The sequence below is a fragment of the Trachemys scripta genome, chromosome 8, assembly GCF_013100865.1.
Source record: "Trachemys scripta elegans isolate TJP31775 chromosome 8, CAS_Tse_1.0, whole genome shotgun sequence".
In the NCBI taxonomy this organism is placed as follows: Eukaryota; Metazoa; Chordata; order Testudines; family Emydidae; genus Trachemys; species Trachemys scripta.
Genome location: NC_048305.1, coordinates 4,604,314 through 4,626,674, shown reverse-complemented (window position 1 = coordinate 4,626,674; position 22,361 = coordinate 4,604,314). Strand labels below are relative to the sequence as shown.

The following is a 22,361-nucleotide window of genomic DNA, read 5'->3' as shown; positions in this document are numbered from 1 at the left end:
AAAGAAGAACAGGAGTACTTGTGGCACCTTAGAGACTAACAAATTTATTTGAGCATAAGCTTTCGTGGACTACAGCCCACTTCTTCGGATGCATATAGTGGGCTGTAGTCCACGAAAGCTTATGCTCTAATAAATTTGTTAGTCTCTAAGGTGCCACAAGTACTCCTGTTCTTCTTTTTGCGGATACAGACTAACACGGCTGCTACTCTGAAACCTGTTTTTTAAGGGTTAATTTAACCGTTGGCGTAACCAATTATTTTAATCCCAATACATGCAAACAATTGGCATGATTCATTTAGCCTTTTTCTCCACGGCCAGGGTGTCTGCAAGTGGATCATGTATTGGTTTCTTGTATAAGGATACATTTACTTGCAGTACATAATTCAACCACTAGATTTCTCCGATTGCCATAGAAGAGATCCAGACAAGCCCTGGTAAACAAAGACCAGCTGTGTGACAGCCTGTTTGTTCGTGTCTATAGTTGCAGTAGTTTTCTTTAATAAATGCCTCCTCTTTGTGACGGGCTGGCTTTCCATGTATCACAACAATTTGAAAGCACTTGAATTTGGATGTGAATGTTGTTCTCTCTTGGGCTGATCGCAGACAGTTTGCTGCAAGCGTTTGGTATTTGATATTCCAAATTGGAGCTGTTGATTAGCGGTGAATAGTCATGTATGTTCAGTGGTATTGTTTCAAGTCCCGGAATGTCTTATCATCTGGAGAAGAACTCAAAGAAGCCACTGCAGCTCTGACCTTCTCAGTAAGAGGGATCGGATAAATAGGATTAGGGAATTAAAGAAAAAAATAATCTTTTCCTTTGCTAAATTGCATGGACTTTGCCTGAAGTGACATCATTCCTAGAAAAAACATCAGATTTCGTCTCCTCCCAGCCACACAGAGGAACTGTGCATTCATCCGAGGTCCTGGCGACCTGGCTCAGATCCACATCTGGCTCCTTTAGCTGCCTCTGCGCCAGGGATCTGGTGAGAGGCTTGAAGGAATTCCGCCCCTCTGCTCTTTGAAGAAGCTTCCCATCTATTATTAAACTCTCTGGGTGTGACTACTCCAGCTCGCAAGCTTAGCACACGCTCTCCGTGGGCATTCATGTGAATAAAAATGTGACCTCTTGAGAGTTCCTGGAAAGTGAACCCAGCAGAGCTCCAGGCCTGGCCACAGCTGACTCATTAGTCAGTTCAGGGAGATGGTTATGAAATGTATTTGCCCTGCTCTGACACATACAGACACTTCAGGTGCTTCTAGTGGTTCTTTCTTCTTTGTAATTGGATACAGTGATGAGAGCCAGGTTTCAGAGTGGCAGCCGTGCTAGTCTGTATCAGCAAAAAGAACGAGCTGTCCTTGTCCTCGTTCTTTTTAGTGATTAGAGCAGCATTTCTCAAATGCGGCCACCAGGAGCTTTTCTTGCGGCCACAGCTTCCTGGGCAGTGATTTGGGGGGGAGGGGCAAAGCAGCGGCCCCCTTCCCCAGGGGCCCCCAGAGTGGTTGGGCCCCACGCTCCTCTGAGGAGACACAAGTGGCAGGAGCTGGCAGTCAGTGAGTTCCCCACCTTCCTGGGGGTGGTGGGGTTAGACTTCAGCCCTGGGGTGGCAGTCTCCAGCCACGGGGCTTCGGGCTCTGTCCCCCAGGCTCTTTCCCCAGGGTGTGGGGCTTTGGGATCCGTTCCCTGGCTGCCTGGTGGCAGGCTCTGGCCCGAGCTCACCCCCACGATCACCATGCCCCCACTGCCTCTGTACCCACCTCCCCATCCAGGGCTTAATTTGTCCCTGGGCTTGCCAGGGCTGAGTAAGTCTGCTGTGAAAAGTGGTATTAACAAACATACAAATATCACTTTTTGCAGCAGACTTCCTTATAGCTAGCAAGTCTTAAAAACAACCCAACCCAAAAGAAACAAGAAAAAAGAACGTTCAAAGCACCTTATTTGTGTTTCTATTCTGTTTAGGTCCAGTAAAGAATAGAGACAGCTGTACATTATTTTCATTATTGAGTCTGCAAAAAAAAAAAAACACCCCTACATAGACAAATTACAATGATTTGGGCATGTGTGTGTGCATATTTATTTGTTGTTTCTAAAGTTCATTATTTTAGGAAGAATTGTCAGAGTGGCCACCAGCAAGAGTCGGTGGCCGCACTCTGAGGCCACCAAAAAATTCATCCTGAGAACCCCTGGATTAGAGGATCTTGTGTATGTCATTGGAGTTTCCCCTTCACGCAGAGAAGCCCAGTTCATTTGTCATTCCATAATCATTATGGTTCGTATCGTAGTGTGGAGAGGGCCTAGCTGTGATCGGGGCCCACGGTGCCAGGGGCTGTACATACACATAATCAGAGACGAGTCCTCAGCTCCTGTCCCAGCTGCACTAAAGGGGCCTGATATAAACCATTGTAGCTCCACTGAAGTCAGCAGTTGAGGCTCTGGACTATGAATCTCAGTTGTCTTTTCCTGTCTGCACAGAGATAGGCTGAGTGGGTGTTTTCCCATCACTTGGCTGTGTTTCGGGACAGGTTTGGCTTGATACATAGTCAGTGGGCATAGCCCAGAGCTGCCATCTCCACATGGGACTCTGGAAGGCAGGGGGCCAGAGGGGCTCTCCAGCACCCAAAGGTTGAGCTCCTACAATATCTGGAGGATGCTTTTAGCTAAGAGATCATTCGGAGCAGGTCACTGTGCCACAGCAGCACAACCCAGCAGGATCAGGGAGGCCTAGGGATGGTCCAACTCTGCACCCCTCATCCTAGCAGGTGAGCAAGTGCTCAATGCTGTGAACAAAAGTCCCTGTTAAGCTTGATTAGCAAGACAGCCTACGCCCCTGCAAATCACAAATGACATATTAAGACAAGAGCGCCCTTCCACACCAGTGGGACGCCACTGATTTTGGAGGAGCTACTCCTGATTTAAACCAGTGTGACAACAGAATCAGGCAAGTCACTTAATCTCTCGCTGCGTGCCTCAGTTTCCTACCTGTAAATTGGGGGTGATAACACTTCACTGCCTCCCCGGGCTGTTGAAAGACTATCTCCATTCAGAGACGCTGCAGGCATGGGATCTGTGTAAGAACCCAGAAAGATTATGGAGCATCCCAGGGGATCAGAACGAGGTAAATCTGGTTGCACATATATGCCCCCAGGGCTAGCAAAGGCAATGACACCCCCTAGCTGCGCAGATTACTCTAGCAGGACTAATCTGCGTGGGAAGTCCAGGGAAGGGTGTGTGCTGAACACAGAGGCCCAGCAATGCCTCTTGTATGCTAGCTTGGGTTTGGCTGGATGACAATCTTACCACAGCTGACTGAATAAACAGAGGGCTGCCTTAGGCATCGAATCCAGTGTTTCTTAATGTCTTTGGTCCGTGACTCAGCAAAGGGTCAACAGCCTCATCCCCCACTCTACAGAACCCGCACTCCTTCTCAGCTGGAAAACACTGCGGGGCTTCGGCATGTGAATAAAGCCTGAGAGGTTCTTAGGTGCAGTGGGATCAGGAGATGGGGTGGGGAGTGAGGCTGCTGGGACGGTGCTCGCTGTTTCTGCTGGGCTCCCACTCACCCGTCAAAGGCCTCCTGATTCCCAACAGGGTACACGTCAGCAGCTCGCACATGGGCTCCCTCCCCACCCGCCTTCGGCTTTGTGTAGCGAAATTGTGAACGGTGGGTGGGTGGAGCATGTGGCTGGGAGACTGAACAGATGGCCGAGTCTTTGTCTGGAGTGATGGCTCCATTAAAACAACCTGCTTCGATTGCCAAGGAACAGCTCATTTACCAGGTGAGCCAGTGCCTTTGCTCCCGCGGAGCTGTACACAGGGCAGGATGGGGTGGGGGAGCGAAGCGTCTTTAAGCCACCTCTGTGATCCCCTGAGCCAGGAGCTGACAGGAGCAGTCCGGTCCCCAGCATAAGTTGGAGCATCCCATTTGACTCCATCACATGCCAAATGTATGTGTGGTCAGAGGTATGTATACAGAATGGGCCAAACGTGGCTTAGTTCACTCAGGTGTAAAAGTCAACGGAGTCACTGTGGCGAATTTGGCCCAGGAAGAGCTAGATTGCCCACGCCTTACTCCCCGTTGGTGGGCCCTTACTCACCCCAGAGGCCTCACTGACTTCCCCCAGGCCCGTTGGGTGAGGACGTGCTCACCATGTGAGTATCGCCCAGTCCTGCCCTGAGGTTTTGCTCACGCTCTCCCGCAGCCTCCCATCTCCGTGCAAAGGAAACGTTCCAACGGGAACCGCTGTCCCGCTTCTGCGTCTGTGCAGAATTCCACACGCAGGTGGCGTCTTGTGATTTTGCAGGATTCAGTGGGTGGGGAGGAGGAGAACACATTAGTTGGGCTGAAATTTCATGGAAAAGCAACATTTCCAGGTGGAGATTGGAGACATGATTTGCTTGAGATGGCATGAAAAAAAAAAACCCCAAACCCTTCACTTTCTCCCAGCTCTAGTATTAATATACACACCAGAGTGATGGTGAACTACATCAGACCTCACTAGAGGCCCAAAATCCCCTGTGTGGACAAGCTAGGCTTCCTCTTTGTCCCTGCTCAAACCATAAATACCCACCTGCATAGTCTGTGACTAGGAATGTTGGAGGCGGCCAGGGCAGAGTCCTCAGACTTCTGAAGCCTGGATGTGCGTTAGCTGCGCATTGCAGCTTCTGCAGTCCTGGTTCCTTTTCCTTTGGTGTTTGGCTTTTTTGCCCATTTTATTTGCATGTTCCTCTTCCTGTACTTTAGACGGCAGGTGAATCATGCTTGTATAAGTGACTCATGGCTCCCTTCAACCAGCACGCCGGCTTTCATAACGCACCGAAGAGTCGCCTCTTAAAGGGGACCCGGTTGTTTTTTCCCACTGAGGTGACTCCATCAGGATCTTATCGTAGTGAAACCTCTCCTAGCAAATCCCCTGGAACAGAGCACGAACCTTCCTGGATATTTCAGCAAAGGGGACAAATTCCTTGGTGGATTTTAAAAATGTGGTATTCAGCGTTAGAAATCATGAGACGTCTCCATTCTTCCAAAAGACCAAATTCAGAAATCCAATAAAGAACTGTAGGGAAAAGACAATTTGTTAAACAGTATATCAGATTCTCCTAGAAAAGTTGACAAAAACAAGCCCTGGGCACAGTGCAGTGGAGAAAAACTAGGGGGCATCTTATAGTTGGTATTTAACAACAAAAAAAAGGGTAATTTAGGGATTCTTGTTATAACCACATGCAAAAAAATTAGAAAGATATAGTATGAGGGGGACGGGAGAGCACCACAAGGTATGATTGACATTCAGGCAGCGAAAAAGGCAGCAGAAATTTCAGGTTCTTCAGCTACAAGAAGTGAGTTCTGTTTTCTCTTATTGTTTAGCTCAGATAATAAAAAAGACTTTGGTGTTTCCTAGCAAGAGGGAACAAATGACCTATCTAATTCAACAGAGTTTATAGTGGGTAATAAAACAGAGGTTGGATGCTCAGCGCAAAGAATTGTGGTGATAACATGGATCATTTTCTGCCTCCATTAAGAGTTACTTGAGAGCAGTGATTTTCCAACCTGTGGTCCGTGGCCCCCTGTGGGTCCGCAGACTATGTCTAAGATTTCCAAAGGGGTCCGCACCTCCAGTCAAATTTTTTGCAAAGTAAAAAAGGTTGAAAACCACTGCTTTAGAGAGAGCAGAAAAAATGGACATGTCTTTTTCCTGAACTGTAATGTACCTTTTTGTTGGCAGACCTCACTCATTGGCTGATCTTTGTCATGTGCTGCTACAAGGTGACTGTAACAGTTCTGATGGCACTGGAAGTATTTCGCCACCTGGGGGGCTTGCTTTGAGGCTTTGTGATACCCTTGCAGTAGAGGAGGATCAGCTGCCATCAGTGAAGCTAGAAAGGATGAACCTTGAGCTGGGAGACCAAATCTTCAAATACCCCACATTTGAATACCGTGAGGCAGGCCCTCCCTTGCACCCCACACAGCCATTCACCTGGGTGCCTAGTCCTGGGTTCTAACAAGCAGAGAGGGACACCAGAAAAGGAGCTGGAACGTTCACGCACCTGTGATGTAGGAGCAGACTTAGACAGACCTCCCTTCTCGGTGTTTCCAGTGGATGGCCAAAGCATCTCTGAATGGACCCTTGCGCTGGCTGGTCACTGGAAGCGGAGAGCCACCAGCATGCTGGCGAGGAGTGACCGGGAGTTCAATCAGGCAGCTGACGGCAGCTGCTTCCCAGAAGAAAGCAGGTTTCAGTGGTGCCGTTGAGGTGTGTGAGTAATGGGAACACAAAAGCAAAATGACCTTGCTCTCTCCCACCCAAGCAAAGATGGTCTGTGGATAGAAAGAGGGAGCCAACCTCAGCGGTTGTTCAGCTGCATAAAATCTGGAGCAGGGAGCCAGGCCAGGTGCTTTTGCTGTTGAGTTAATGCGATGTATTTCACACCTTCCAAGATCAGGACTCTCAGGCTGACCTCTCCTTTCCCCCTTGAAATAATCCCACTCCTGCTTCTAGAATTGCAAGGGCTGTAAAACGTATCCCACCCCCAGCGCTGGCATTGCCAGGCTATGGAGCGGAGGACACTCTAAACAAGCGTCCTCAGTCTCCTTGTAAACACCAATCAGTCAGACCACCCAGCAAATTCTCCTGAAGCGCATTGCGCACTGGGACGATGGTAATGTGGGAAACCCTTGCGGGGTTGAAATGTGGCTCAGATAAACATGCCAAAGTTTAGCTGCTAATCCTAAATTATCCATGTCCCAGGAGATCCCCCCACCATGCTCCTTGATCCACCATCCACAGGTAGCTGCTGCCCATGGACAGACTGAGCCCAATGCCCCAGGACCAAGCCAGGTCAGCCCAATCCTGCTAATTAAAGAGGGCAGGGCTGTCCCTGGGCCTATAAATGGCTGCTGGTGGACAGCTGGAGGGGGAAGGACTGAGACAGGCTGGGCCCTGGGGAGGGAAAGCCTTGCTGGGATGGAGCTAGCTCCTGTGGTGAGTCCCTGGAGCCGGGGCTCTGGAAAGCTGCCAGGAGCTGGCGTGACAGAGACCCCTGGGACTGGGAAAGGCCGAGGACAGAGTTCAGACTGTTTTCTGTTTGTGTGATAGCCTTGGTTCAGGAGAGAAACCTCCTTGGCTGAGTCTGGGTGTGGCAGCACATGCATTGAGGCTGGAGAGAGACCCAGCCCGGTGACAGGCCCATACCCACGTCTCACTCCGAAAGAGAGCCTAGTGCAATAACACTAGTGTTATATAAACATGAGTAAACTTATGTAAACAAGATGGGACTTAAGTAACTATGGCTCTGCTGGTTTCTCTTGTTGTTCTCCTTCCAACACCCCACCCAGGAGCCTTATATAACGTGGCTTTTTGGTTGCTCTAGTCATTCTGTTTCACAAAGTTCCTTCTCTGTAAGGCCCGGAGTCAGCAGAGCACTTTGAGGCATCCCAGGGGGACCACTCAGGCACTTCGACACCTGATTAAGTGCATTGATGAATGAGGCAGTGTTGCCTAAAGGATGGAGCACTGGATTGGGACTCAGGCATCATGGGTTCAATTCCCTGGTCTGCTGTGGGAGCCACGTTCCTCTCTCTGCCTCAGTTTCCCCATCTGTAAAAAAGGGCTAATGATACTGACCTTCTTTGCAAAGCACTATATAAGAGATGGGTGTTAAATGAAGACCTCAATAAAAGGCTAACCTGTCTTGATCAGAGATCTACAGGGCATTAGCTGAGTTTACCAAATGGTTGTGGGGTGGGTGGGTTTTATCCACGCGCCGCAGTCTGATAGTACAAAACTACATGCAAGACTCGGTACCGTTCACAAAATCATTGAGGCAAGTGAGGTTTTGCAAGAGCAAAATGTTTTGCATGGTTTTTGCATATTCAGGCCCCAATTCAGTTAAGTCTCTTTTTCCAGCAAAACTCTAATGCGCATCGTTAACTCTAAGCAAGTGTTTAAATCCCATTGGCTTCAGCTGGATTTCAGCATGGGTTTACTCGCATGGGTGAGCTGGGACGTCAATTAATTTTAAATATCCCTCTTGTTTGCAAATCACTGATGAAATCATTCTGATTTGAACCAAATGCATGAGTCATGCCCAGTAATCCAGGGGCGTGGAAATAATGGAGCTGGCTACTTCCACAATAATTCTTGGAATACGGGGGAAAGGGAATCTGTCATTGCCTGGAGAGAATTTTTCTGAATGAAAGCAAAGCGACTGAATGATTTTGCTCCTTCCTTGTGCAATGATAATCTGGGCTGCACATGCTGTGTCTGTACAGCTAGGGTGACCAGATGTCCCGATTTTATAGGGACAGTCCCGATTTTGGGGCTTTTTCTTATATAGGCGCCTATTAGCCCCCACCCCGTCTCAATTTTTCACACTTGCTGTCTGGTCACCCTATGTACAGCACCTACCACAATTGGGCCCTGGTCTCTAACGGAGGCTCTAAGGTGAAAATAATGTCTGGTAATACAGTGTGGATGGTATTCTGCACTTGCCATGATCTAGCCAAGGCCATCGGGATGCTGGGGATTTGGGACAGGTTCAGCTCCTGAGGAAGACGAACGTGTATAGCAATGGCTCCTGGAGAAAGTCCTCATTCACACGACAGTGCCTCGGTCCAGGAAACCTTACACTGCTTGCCAGAGCAAAAGCCTTTAGTCGTAGAAATGATGTAGCGTGCCGAGCACGAGCGGCCTTTGAAATGTGCTGGGGTTGTCAAAGCAAAACAAATTAAGCACCCGCTCCTGCTTTCCCCACAACAGTGATGTTTGTACACAGGTAGCAGTGGATTTGGGCAGAATTGAGGCACAGATGGAATTAAGGGCGGGGGGAGAAGCTGCACAGCCCCAAGGGCAGGGGGAAAGGGGGACTCTGCCTCCTAAATCCTTACCCATGTTGCACCGCGGGGCAAGGGAGAATAATCTGCAGCTGGGCCCACTGCTGGCTGGGAGATGGGGTGCAGAGCTGTGGCACAACCTGCTGCCCACTCCCCACCCAGTTGTCCCCAGAGCGACTTATCAGAGGAGCAGTCCCTGCACTCTCTGGAACACAGGGTCTGTGATGCTGGAGAATCCGTCACCAATGGGGCGGGGGTGCCCTCATGGTTGCATGAAGCAAAGGCACACTGACGCCAGAAAGTATCCCCGCAGAAGCCCACTGACCTTGAGTAAGGCCTCAGCGGAGCGTAAAAATGCTCTGATGTATCAAATATTTGGCTTTAGGCCAGACCTCTGCCACGCGTCCTGCACTTTAGAAGCGAAAACTGAAGTGGAAGCAGAGAATGTTGCGTAACAGTCTTTTCTATTGAGGGCTCCGTGTTATTCTGAAAAAACAGACCTAGGCTTGGCAGAAGGCGATCGTTTTCGTAATAATATTGACAACTAACATCCGTTTATTTTTTGGTTTTATCGCTTTACATGTTCATAATTGTGCAGAATTATGGAAGGATCAGACAAGGGGGGGCATCAGACAATAATCATTTAATGACAGTAGCTGCTGCAGGTCAGAAAGTTAAAGTTTTATAACCAGTAAACCACAAATTGTCAGCAACACATGTCAAAATATACACAGTAAGTAGCCTTCAATCGAACGCTGCATTCTCAAGCAGCATTTCACTTATTTTGCCTCTCCCTTTGTTTTGATTATTAGCAGTGGAAATATTTTTCCATCCATTTGTGTGTGTATGGTGAAATTGACGTTTACCAATTAGAAATCGACTCCATCCAAACCTAAATATAACTAAAGCACAACCTTTAGACTTGGTGTTTGCTTAGTACACCACAACTACTTGCAGTGCATTGAGAAAGCAATTCAGCTCCTCCTCCCCCATCCCCATTCTATAAGATTGGGGTTTTTTTCACCAAAGTCTATAATTAGTGCAGTATTTTGTAACTTATTTCCTGCTGTCTGTGGTGACTATTTCAGATCCTGCTGTATAAGTTACATGGAGACAATATTTGAAGCTGTGTTCTTTGGTTTAAATAAAACCCCAGTGATCCTGGCTTTTAAACACTTGTTTGTCTGAAATCCACTTTAGCAACACATTCTTTTTTCCCCCTTTGCTGAGCAAAGTAAATGTAAAATATACTTTTCATCGTAAAACAAGCAAACGGATAGTCCACATTTGGAGAGCGCTTGCTTTGTTTTGTAAAGATGGTGTTTCTTCAATTCATGATGATTCGTACGATTTATTTGCATTGCAGTTGCGCCTATGGACACCGATAATGAATCAGGACCCCATGGTGCTAGCAGCTGTACAAATGCATGACAAAAATATGATCGTTTCTCCTAAGACTTTACAGTCTAAAAACTGCAATCAGTATTAAAACCTAGGCCTAGTTCTCTTACTCTAAGGCCTCGTTACAACACTAGAAAGGCTCCTCATGGAGAATATCCCCCCCACCCCCACCCCGGCACAGCAATGGCACAATGGTGCTACACTGAATCCCCTCAGCAGAGGGCTATACTGGGAATGGAAGAGGGGGAAGGAGGGGCTCTTGCACATTTGACACCCCAGCTGCTCCTGGGTGCCCATCACATATAAGGGGCTGTGGCCAGCCCTAAAGTAAGGGCTTATTGACACAAGGAAGGAAGGTCGGTTGTGAAGTCAAAGTGCAGTGGCTATTCGGGGTTAGCTCTCCATGTGGACTTTTATTCCGCAATAACTCTTGTGGAACAGTTTATTCCACAATAGCTTTCCGGTCAATTTCCCCAGGTAGACAAGCCTGTAGTCAGTGCAGTGTCAGTTAAGCAGGTGCATAAGACTTTGTAGTATCAGACGTGTTGGAGGGGGCAAGGCCTAGCTCAGGCTGAACAAACTTGCTCCTGCCGCTGGTGGTCTTTATACGTGCCAGCTGCCAAATTGCAAAGCCAGCAGAGATCTGTGCCAGGTCTCCCCCTTTGAAACGGTCTGTGGTGTGTTAGGTAAGATCATACCGCATATTAATTAGACAGTATTTATATAATGTACTAACTTCATACATATATAATGTACTAACTTCATGGAGATGCACTATCAAAATGTAAACAATTAGAGCACAGAGAAAAAACTCAACAAGTGCCGGCAGCCTGCTCGGCCTCTTTCATGTTTTTTTATGGTCTCTCAGAGACGGAACAACCAAGTGGCTTGCCAGGGAACAGCCCTGGGGTAATGGTTATGGAACATTTAGATTAGCTGCAAGAAACCCACTTCACCAGTAGATGGAGGTGATGCCTCATTTTTAATGGCAGCTCCCTCACCTTGGGTGGTGGTTATATGACTATGGCTGGATTGCCATAAATAAATCAAATGCTGTCAGGAGCGGGGCGGGTTAGCTGTCAGCTGTGTGTGTCACCTTGGGCTGAAGACTGCCCTATAATCTGGATAATCACCTCGGTGCTGAGCCCATAGTTAAGTTTTCAAAGAGCAAAACATTCACAATTGACCCATTTTTCACTTTAACAGAAAAGAGCCAATTTCAAAGCAGATTTGGTTTTAACAGCCTGGTAGCCTTGAATGTTCTGAGCCCTTTTGAAATATCTGGCTTGTGCTTGGGCGTCTCTGACTGACAGATCCATCACAGCCCATGATGTCTGGATTTCCAAAGGAGCTGCGCCTGCTGGCTGTTTCCTTACGAGCCGTGTGAGTGCCGGAAGGAGGAGGAACCAGTAACTGAACAGGGGGAAAGAGAACACATGCAAAAATCAAAGGCAGCCTAATCCCATGGTCTAAGCACAGCACTGAGCGGCAGGTGGCGGGTGAATCCCTGGATCCTTCCATGGTCTCTGACGAGCACCCAGCTATATAAATTGGGGATAACAATATTCACCCGTCCCATAACCTTTCAGGGACAGTGCACAGTCACGCCATCTGCATAGGAACCCAGGGAAGGGCTGCGCTGCAGAAATCCATGGGCTAAATTCAGTCTTGGTGTAATTGGTGATACCTCCCTTGGCTCTGATGGAGCTTACGCCATTATTATTTGTATTATGGTAGAGGCCCTGGCTGAGATCAGGGCCCCATTGTGCTAGGTGCTGTACGTGCACATAGCAATAGACAATCCCAGCCCTGAAGAGCTAACAAGCAGACAAAGGGTGGGAGGAGAACCAGAGGCATAGGGATGTGAGGTGACATGACCAAGGTCACACAGTAAGTCAGAGCCAGAACACAGATCACCCGGCTCCCAGTCCAGTGCCCATTCCAATGGCCTGCATTAAAGTTGCTCCACTATTAGTACAGAGCTTTGAAAATGTTACAAGCTAATTATTAGTAAAAGGAGGGAAGTGACAGCTCCGTGCAGATGGTGGTGGGGAGGGGGAAGCTTGACTGTGGTCAATAAACAGAGTCTGTCTTTTTAATACTAAAACAACTTTATTTGGATGAAACATCCTCAGCACCAGGTGCAGTTTTTCCCAATTGATCCCCTTCTCCCTCACACTACCCAGCACCTGGGCGAAGGCAGGAAACACAAATGTGGCCTCCATTGGCTCCTCAGAAGTTATTCTTTATCCTTCTCTTTTTCCTTCTTGTCGCCATGGTGACCCTAGGGGATAAGTTAAAGAGAAACAAGAGGGCGTGTGAGAGCCTAGGCAGCTGATGTGTATTTCCTCGTCCCTCTCTCTTGCTCACTCTCACGGGATCTGCATGGATAAACACCGAACTACAGTCATCCTCGGCTAGAACCAATGGGCTTGCATCACCCACTAGTCAAATTTTACCCTGATACAGACACACAACTTCGATGGGAGTGGCATGGATGAGTCCAATGGCAGATGTGAGCCCACTGGAGTTATGACGGGAAGAATGATTGTGGCACATCATCTTTTGATGGCTACGTTACCCAGACCACAAGGTTTCCTGGGAGGTTGGATGGGCTTCTGAGACAGTGGATAGCTGTTTACATGGCACGGCTAGCTGTCCTTCAGGCATCCTTTATAACAGGGGATGCCATTCCCCAGGGCTTCTAAGAGCAAAAACATGACACAATTCCGAAGAGTGTCTGGTGCATTGTGGGGGAAGTGGATCTCCGATCTGGCAGCCAGTCAGAAAACCTCAGGGGCGGAGCCTCTTTTCCAGCAGCTCACAAGATTCCAAGATTGCGGATGTGTTGTGAGCATTCACACTGGGTACCAGAGGCAGAATGGGGCTTGCGCTTGGAGCTGGTTCTCAGCAGCTCCTGTAGCAGATCTGACTTATCCATGGGGGTATTTTCAAAGTCACCCCACTCTGACCTCTTCTCATGCCCGTTAGTGGCCACCCCATGCACACCCCACCTCCAGGAAAGGGAAGAAGAAAAGTCCCCAGAACCACCTGCAAACTCCGGCTGTAGCACTAACATGGTAGCAGCAGGGCTTCCTTGCGGTGCACCCATGTGATTTTGTTACTCCTTCCCCAGACTGGCAGGGGCCAGCAGAGGCTGATCTCTCAGAAGGAGACCCAGGCTGGACAAGGATGTTCTAATCTAAAGCAAAGGAAAAACAACCCCGCCCAGTAGATCTGCTAGGCATTGATCAGTTCCCGGTTACCTCTTCAGAATCACTGTCGGAGCTGCTGCTGCTGCTGCTGTCATCTTCATCTCCCTCTCCCTAAGGGGCACAGAAGAAAGGGTTCATGACTACAATGGTGATAGCACCACTGCACTGGGAACAAAGCTTCCCAGCCAGGGTCAATGTCTATCCAGAGGCATCCCGGCTCATCTCCTGCTGGCAGATTGGGTGGAGGAAGAGAGATCACTTGCATTTACAGCATAGGACAATGTTAACTCTCACTTCCTCTGTTCCCGGTGAGGGAGGAGATGGGGCAATGATCAGCCTGCCTGACTCTCCCCTCCCCGAGAAATGGTTTTCATGCTCAGTACTAGCTGTAACACACACAGTGCCACCATCCTAGGAGGTGGGAAATCAAACACGCACAGAGATTCAGAGCACCTAAGGCCCAAAGTCTGCTCATAGAATTGCACCCGGGACTAGCACCGCATCCGATTGCCCAATGAGCACCAGGGACGTGCAAGCAGCCTGAGCGCTGGGCTGGCGGAACCTTCGTCACACACGAACCCAACCCACAATGGCACGCGCAGCTTGCACTGGAGGGGATGCTGGGGGAGGAAAACTTTCCGAAATTGAGTCAAAGAGGTTGGAATTTGTTATTCCTTAATGGCTCTGAGGTACTGAAATGGCAGCTTTAATCACGCCGCAGCGATGGGGAATCCAAAATGCCCAGACAACACACGGAACGTGGGAATTCTCCACTAGTTCCTCACCTTTTTTTCTTTCTTCTTCTTTTTCTTGTCTTTCTTGTCTCCCTCCTTCTCTTCCTTCTTGTCTTTCTCCTTCTCTTCCTTCTTGTCTTTCTCCTTCTCTTTGCCCTGATCCTTCTTGTCTTCTCTTCCGAACACTGAGGAGGAGAACGAGTGGACAGTTAAGTCGGCACTCCCCACCGGCTCGAGAGGGAGCTCAGCCTGCGTGCCAAGTGTTACACATCGAAGCACGAGGTAGAAAGGGATGAAAGGATGAGACGCGCTAGGGACCCCCAATCCTGCACCACTGACAGCAGGGTGCCTGGCTTCCACGTGACTCCAGCCCAGTAAAGGCCAAGGGGGGACATGGGCCTCATTACCATGAGGCGGGATTGTGTTTAAGAACATCATTGAGTTGATCAGTACAGCACAGGCCACCAACATGACCCAGCACCCTCCCACTAAACCCAACAACCAGAATGAGGCCATAGAATGGCAGCCAGCAGGAGACGAGGCTATGGCATGCCACAGGCAGAGAACAGGAGGGTCTGAGGCCAACCAGTGCTCAAGGCCCCTGCAATGGCAAGGAAATGATTAAGTGAGATAAACCCAGATAACCCTGGCAAGTGACCCGCACCCGCATGCTGCAGAGGAAGGTGAAAACCCTCCAAAGTCACTGACAATCTGACCTGGGGGGAAATTCCTTCCTGACCCCACACATGGCGATCAGTTAGACCCTGGGCATGTGAGCAAGAACCAGCCAGCCAAGCTCCTGAGAGACAGAATGCCTGGGACCACCTTAGAGCCTTGGCCCACCCCACCAATGTCCCATCTCCAGCCATGCCCGGCCCTGCTGCTTCAGAAGAAGAAGATTAAAAAAAAAACAAAAAAAAACCCTCTTCCAGAATACACTAAGGGGTTAAAAAAAATCCCTTCCTGACCCCTGCGGTAGCTGTCTGAAACCGGGAAGCATGATCTTTTAGGACCATAAGACAAACTGCAAGTAAGCCCTGCCCGCCACCATCCCAACAACCTCACACATGCCCCTTCTCTGTGCACACCCTTCTAGCGTATTCACAAAGGAGGGAGAGGGCAGGCAGAAAACTGAGTCTTGTAGCCATTCACCGCAGAGGCCAGTGCCTAGCACTTGAGCTTCCTTCCGCAACACCTCCATTTGCACCAGAACACGATCCCCTCTGCAGTACACAAGCCCTCAGAGGAGCAAGATGGTTCCACTCGCCCTCTGTGGCAAGAGGGTTGGGAAGACCAACATGAGAGTAGAGATGTATGTGAAATGTTCCAAGCCTGGGCAACAGGGAGGAGAGTGGGATATTTCCGGGAGAAGGACAACGGAAGAGCTTGGGGGGGGGGATGAAAAGAGGAACTGGCAGTGGGTCTTCCCAAATGAGATTTCAGATAGCCATCTAGCTGCTCCCTTCGGTGACTACAGCATAGGGTTACGTGCAGTTAGCAATGTGACGAATGACTAGCACTGTGTGAGTGTGAGGACTGATGGGACTCTGGGCCTGAAGCAGGTAGGATGGAGAGAGAGAGTTCGCTTCCACAACACCCCTTTATCCCACATTGTGCTGACGACTCAATTCTGCTGTGGTTTCCCTGCCCGGATGCAAAGCCACTCACTCTTTAAGATGGAAGACATTCTGCAGCAGCTACCTGGCTCTCGCAGGTCGATTCAGAACACCTAGAAAAAAGAGACATCCCGAGACCAGGATAGGGTTAGAGAGAGAAGTTACACTACTATGTGATTTTCAGTATTGATCTGAGTTTTGCAGCATTAAAACGACTGTTTCTGGGTCCCCAACACTCACCTTTCTGCTTTCCTTTAACCTGCAGGTTAAGAATGAGCCCTGAATGTTTTAACACCTTCCAGAATGGTTATTTTCCTGGGCTAATGGAAACCCTCTGCATACAGCCTTAATGAGACCATTCCTGTTTCAACAATGAGGGTAAATTAACTAGTGGAACAACTCACCTAGGGCTGTGGCCGATTCTCCATCACTGAAAGTCTTTAAATCACGTCTGGATGGTCTTTGAAAAGATCTGCTCCAGTCCAGCCAGAAGGCATGGACTTAATGCAGGAATTAGCACTCGGGGGAGGTTTTCTAGTCTGTGTTATGCAGGATGTCAGACTAGGTAATCACAACAGTCCCCTCTAGCCTTAAAATCAATGAGTTTCTGAGTGTGAAGGGTGAGACTAGTTGTTTGGAGGTCCCCAAGGGGTACAGCATGACAGCGTCACTCAGAGTGAGTTACTGTCATATCAGTCACCTGGGAAGTGGGTGCAGCGAGCAGACTGAGCCAGTCACGGAGTCCTCTCTTTCTCACTCCTCCCGTACAGCCACATATTGTATCCGCAGAGAATGGAAACCGCTCTTGATGATCAAACAGGAAAGGCCCAAAGTTGCCGCACTGAGCATGTACACCTGGGAGTCACCCATATCGCACCTCACAAGTCTCCACTCGCTTGGGAAAGGTCAGTCCTGCTAGATCTCCAGGAGCGGGGCATACCCCCTTCACCCTGGTGAACATGATCCAATCTCAGTGTCACGCACTTCGCCAGGCCAGTTTGCTTTCATGCTTGATTGCCGTGCATTTGACTGTGTGGGTGGAGGTGGAGATGAAAGCTATAGACATTCTAACCCATTTCTAAAGCCAGGTCCGGTTTGGCCGGTTCTAGCCTGAGCTCATTCTCGTGCTCACCCCACTTTCTGCAAAATCATTTTTTAAAAGGCTGCAGTCACCTCGCCAGACTATTGGGTTATACAGTGGGTGAGCAGACAGCGACAATAAGCATGTAATTGGCAAACTGCAGTTTTCCCTTGAGGCTGAATGAACCAAAGTAAAAGGTCAAACCAGAATGCCCTATAGACCAAATAAAACAAAGCTGCATATTCATAAAGCCTATGCAAATATGCTAATCTGTATTTCGCTATTTCCTGTGGGCACGAAGAATTTACAAATGATAACAGCCACCCCTGCTATAGCCTTGTTCAGGTGGACTGCTTTCTGAACTGCAATTTCCCCCCTCCGGGAGTACTGCAGAACAGGATTCAAAGCAAAAATGTCTGTCTCAGTACCTGAAATCAAACAGAGCGAGACCTGTTACTAGATCACTCCCCGCATTTCCCCACTGCTCAGAGTCCCCATGTAACACAGCCAGGCTGTAAATCCCCAGAAAGACACCAAGGAGGAGAAGAAAGTGGCCTTACCTGGCAGGGGAAAAGGCAAGCGGCCTCCCACGTTTCTAGTTGGTAGCAGTAGCTCTGCAGTTCCTGTCTTGTCATTTTGTACTGTCTCCTCCCCAGTTCCACTGCCAGAGCAGAAAAACTGGTTCCACCATCCTCCTCTGGCATCCCAGGATCCCAGGAAACACAAGGGACCCAGCCCAGGTGCGCAGTAACCTGTCTGCCTGCCTAACACTGACTCATTCAAGAACTTCTGACCCATGGTAGGCAGGACACGGCTGCTATGTTGGTTGGAAAATGCCCACCATATGGACATTGAGTGTTCGAGCCTGCCATGCTGAGCACAATGGGAACTGAGCCATTGACTTCAGAGGAAGCAGGAACAGGGTCCCAAGACTCAGTCCAACCCCCCCTCTACTTGGAATACTTGGCAGCAGCTGGTCGTCCAGGATGCTTGAAGAGCTATTAAGACAGGAATCTCTCTCTCCTACTTATGTCATATTTGCTCTCACATGTGCAATCATCAGGCCAACAGCTACTCCAGGAAGGCTGTGTACTTGACACACGGGACACTACAACAGACAGATGAATATCTTAGAATGGACAGTTAGTTCCCTTTCATATACGGCACCCTCTAATGTCTGCCCCTGCAGCGATCTTTCACTCCAAGTTCTAACTAGCTAAATACCTAACGACCGTAGTAGCCAATAATGTTAAAGTATTAGTTCTAAACATTGCCTGGATATGCTCCTCCCTGCTTTTCCTCTTCCAAGCAACGCCCTCATTTCCAACAATATTGATACGATGAAAGAACAGTGACAATACTTTGAGATCCTGAGGGGCTGTGGAACTGCAAAGCACTTTACAAGAATTAATGAATTCAGCCTTGCAGCCCCCCCGGGAAGTGGGAATGACCTTCGCCATTTTGAATGAGTAAAATTGGTTGGGGGAAATTCATAGACTCCTAAACTTTAAGGCCAGAAGGGACCATCATGATCATCTAGTCTGGCCTCCTGCACAACGCAGGCCACAGCACCTCACCCACCAACTCCTGTCATAGGCCCATAACCTCTGGCTGCGTTACTGACATCCTCAAATCTTGATTTAAAGACTTCAAGTTACAGAGAATCCACCATTTAATCTAGTTCAAACCAGCAAATGACCCATGCCCCACACTGCAGAGGAAGGCAAAAAACACCAGGGACTCTGCCAATCTGACCTAGGAGAAAATTCCTTCCTGACTCCAGATATGGCGATCAGTTAGACCCTGAGCATGTGGGCAAGACCCAAGAACCAGACACCTGGGAAAGAATTCTCTGTAGTGACTCGGAGCCCTCCCGTCGAAGGTCACAACTCCAGCCATTGGAGATATTTGCTAATGGCAGTCGCGGATGGGCCATGAGCCATTGTAGTCAATCTCATCATACCATCCCCTCTATAAATTCATCAAGCTCCGTCTTAAAACATGTTAGGTTTCTTTGCCCCCACACTGCTGCCCTTGAATTCACACACACAGGATTCAGTTCAGCAAGTAAATATTTCATTGCAAGTTGGGGCCCCAATTCAGAGGACAGGCAGCGAAGACGGGGGAGCTTGGGCGTGTCCTTGTGCCTCCTGGATTCTGCAGGCAGCAGAATACCCTATAGCCAGACCACATTGCATTCTAGTCCAGTCCATCTCCAGCATGTCCCTACATGGGGTGGGCAGAGTAGAGGCATTCAGCCGGCCTTTAACTTCAGGAGCATTGCCTTTATGCTGAGAAGATTCCCCCCAGCTGGCTGGCTGGGCTGCCCCTTCAGAGCTCAGCTCTAATTTGCAAAGTTTAGTCTCCTAACGATCAAGCCCTGCTACACCAAATATGCCTCTGGAATTGAACTGTTCTCCCTTCAGGCAAACTCCCTCAGGCCTGGTCTATACTACCCGCCTGAATCGGCGGGTAGAAATCGACCTCTTGGGGATCGATTTATCGCGTCCCGTCGGGACGCGACAATCGATCCCCGAATCGGCGCTCTAACTCCACCAGCGGAGGTGGTAGTAAGCGCCGCCGACAAAAAGCGGCAGAAGTCGATTTTGCCGCCGTCCTCACAACGGGGTAAGTCGGCTGTAATACGTCGAATTCAGCTACGCTATTCACGTAGCTGAATTTGCGTATCTTAAATCGACTCCCCGCTGTAGTGTAGATGTACCCTCAAACACTTACCGCTCAGCAGGAATCACTCTCAGAGGCATCATAAAGAATGCATCGCTATCATGTAATTAACTGTGCTTTGCATTGACCTGGAGCATCTCTTACAACTACCAGGACAGTTTAGAGATGAAATATAAAAAAAGCCCATCCTGCTATGGCACAAGACCAGGGCCTAGGGAGCTTGGAGTGTTGTTAAGCACAACTAACTTGAGTCTCTAGAAGAGGCAAAGAAGGCTATAGGGAAATCAAGTGATCTGCTGTGAGCATTTATGGCATGGAGTTGGTGGGTTCCAGAGGTGCACCTAAAATTTCTCAGCTGAAAGAAGAGAGCCTGGGCACTCAGTCTGCAATCTCAGCATCCCATGGGATCCATCCCCGTGCGTTGCAATTCTCAGGTGACAGCAGTGGCTTAACAGGCATTCTGACGTAGAGATCGCGACTTTTCCTTTCTGCTGGTGACCTCATCATGGTGGTCCATGCCTTTGCCAGCTCCAGGCTGGACTCTAAAACTGTTCAACTTGGGGTTACACTTGAGGTCCACTCAGAAACTTCAGCCAGTGCAGAATATCAGTCACTGCTGTTTAAACCGTCAACATGAGCCCGTAAAAGGCCTGCAAGCTGACTGTCAGAGACTGCCTCTCTATCTAGGCCAGACTGTAGCAGTACAGACAGTTGGCTGAAACACTTTCTTGTTGGTTTGCTCCCAGGGTTGAAGTATGCTTGACTCTGCTCAGCGTGACACTCATCACTTTCATATGTGCTGAACTTAACAGAGCATTGAAGACCAAGCAAAGCAGGAAGGGAAGGTAGTCACGCAGCCAACGTACTTATCCCTAGTGAGAGTAAAATATCACCTATAACGTTAGTTTGGAGACATTTCAGCCAGGTGGAATGTCTAGTTTGGCTATTAACATGCACACAACTACCCACCTTTCCTTCTGGGAGACTGTGATTGTTGACTTGAAGCAGTGCCATGGGAGATATGTACAAACAGCTGGCCAGCTCCCAAATGACAGGTGCCCCTTGTTACAGTCTGTTGCACTGAGCCTCTGCCAGGATAAGATGGAGCACGGATGTGTTGATTAAAGGAGTCTATTAACATTTCCAACGGAGATTAATTAACGCAGAGTAAGATGCCAGATAGTTCAAAAAAGGAACTTTCAGTGTGAGGATTCAAGGTAGTTTTCTCTCTCTCCTCCCCTTCCCCCGCCAAAAAACCCTAAATTTATTCCAAACAAAAACTTTTCCCATGTAGATAAGAGCTGAGAGACTGTTTTGAGTCACATCCACAAACAGGGTGCAGTTGTTCACTCTTGAGTCTATCCTTCCATGGACAACACTACCGCCAAGCTCAAGCCACTGCCATGTTGTGTAGACAAGCTGGTTTATTTAGCACTCAGGCACCTTTGAGAAAGATTTCAGCTTCGCTATGCCCCACATCTGCTGGTTGATCCTCTCTCTTTAGTTCGGAGCCAGGCCATTTCATTGTTTATCTGAGCCACTCAGGCCAGCCCAGCTCCTCACTCACTTGAGGTTTTGGTTGCCTGGTTGGCAATCCTGCTGCCACCGCTTGCTGATAGCAGAGCTTTGTTCCTTCCTTTGCAAGCCAGCTGGAAATCGACTGCGTTCCCCAGGCACGTAAAACATTTTTCTGATTATCCACATTTGTATCTTAATAATCAAACAAATTAACAAGCGGGATATGGCCGGGCAAGCGCTGGGAAGAAATATCCATAATTCCATCCAGTACAAAATAGATTTTTTTTTTACATTAGCACAGCAGCTGGTGGAAGGCTGTTTTCTAAGTCCAGGTGTAACAGAATCTCATTGAATGAAAGAAAATAATTACATTTTTCCCCACTTCACGCTTCATTGCCTCCCTCTTATCCGATCCTTATCTAGTCTAGAAAGCCTCTCACCTCCTCAAAGAACAAGCACCAGGAGCTCTCACCTAACTTCCAGCTCTCATCAAGTTCAGGCACCAGCCAGGCTGAGTAATAGGATCTCTGTTCATGTGAAAACAGTGCAGTGAGACAACGCCTTTGAGTAAGCACTTGCATTGACTCTATAGCTGTTTTCTTTGGTAAATTAGATTGACTACTTGTCTGAGCAAGAATGAGGCTATTCTAGCCTTGGCTATTTGTTACTGTAGTTGCATTCCTGTTGAATGTCTAGCCTGACAGTCCGGCCATCGTATTCCTTAGAGAACTGGAGCTGTTTGGGGTGTTTCTGACGAGAACGCTGTATGCGTTTGAAAAGCTGCTGCCTCATCAAAACCCATTCTCCTTAATTTGTTAGTCTCTAAGGTGCCACAAGTACTCCTGTTCTTTTTACGGATACAGACTAACACGGCTGCTACTCTGAAACCTGTCATTCTCCTTAATTCACTCTGCTCGTTTATCGTTTTCTCTATTTCTCAACCTGTAGCCTTGTCAGGGTTTCCTCCTCACTCTGAACTCCAGGGTACAGGTGTGGGGACCCGCATGAAAGACCCCCTATGTTTATCTCTACCAGCTTAGGTTAAAAACTTCCTCAAGGCACAAATTCTTCCTTGTCCTTGGAACGGTATCGCTGCCACCCCCAAGTGAATTAGACAAAGATTCAAGGAAAAGAACCACTTGGAGTTCCTGTTCCCCAAAGTATCCCCCCAAGCCCCTTCACCCCCTTTCCCAGGGAGGCTTGAGAATAATATACCAACCAAATAGGCTAACAAGGTGAGCATAGACCAGCCCCTGGGGTTTTTAGGGCACTAAAAACCAATCAGG

At 48.6% G+C, this 22,361-nt stretch overlaps 1 long non-coding RNA gene across 2 annotated transcripts; it reads right to left on the bottom strand.

The window, feature by feature from the left end:
* Window positions 1-14,300: 14,300 nt before the first annotated feature.
* On the bottom strand, window positions 14,301-21,859 carry LOC117881247. 2 transcript variants are annotated; one of them, XR_004646741.1, is made up of 3 exons: window positions 21,516-21,859; window positions 15,844-15,904; window positions 14,301-14,360 (listed from the first exon to the last, which is right to left on the bottom strand). It is a non-coding gene; the product is annotated as an uncharacterized LOC117881247 (long non-coding RNA). The 2 variants fall into 2 exon arrangements; XR_004646740.1 differs by lacking the exon at window positions 21,516-21,859 and adding an exon at window positions 17,433-18,314.
* Window positions 21,860-22,361: the final 502 nt, after the last annotated feature.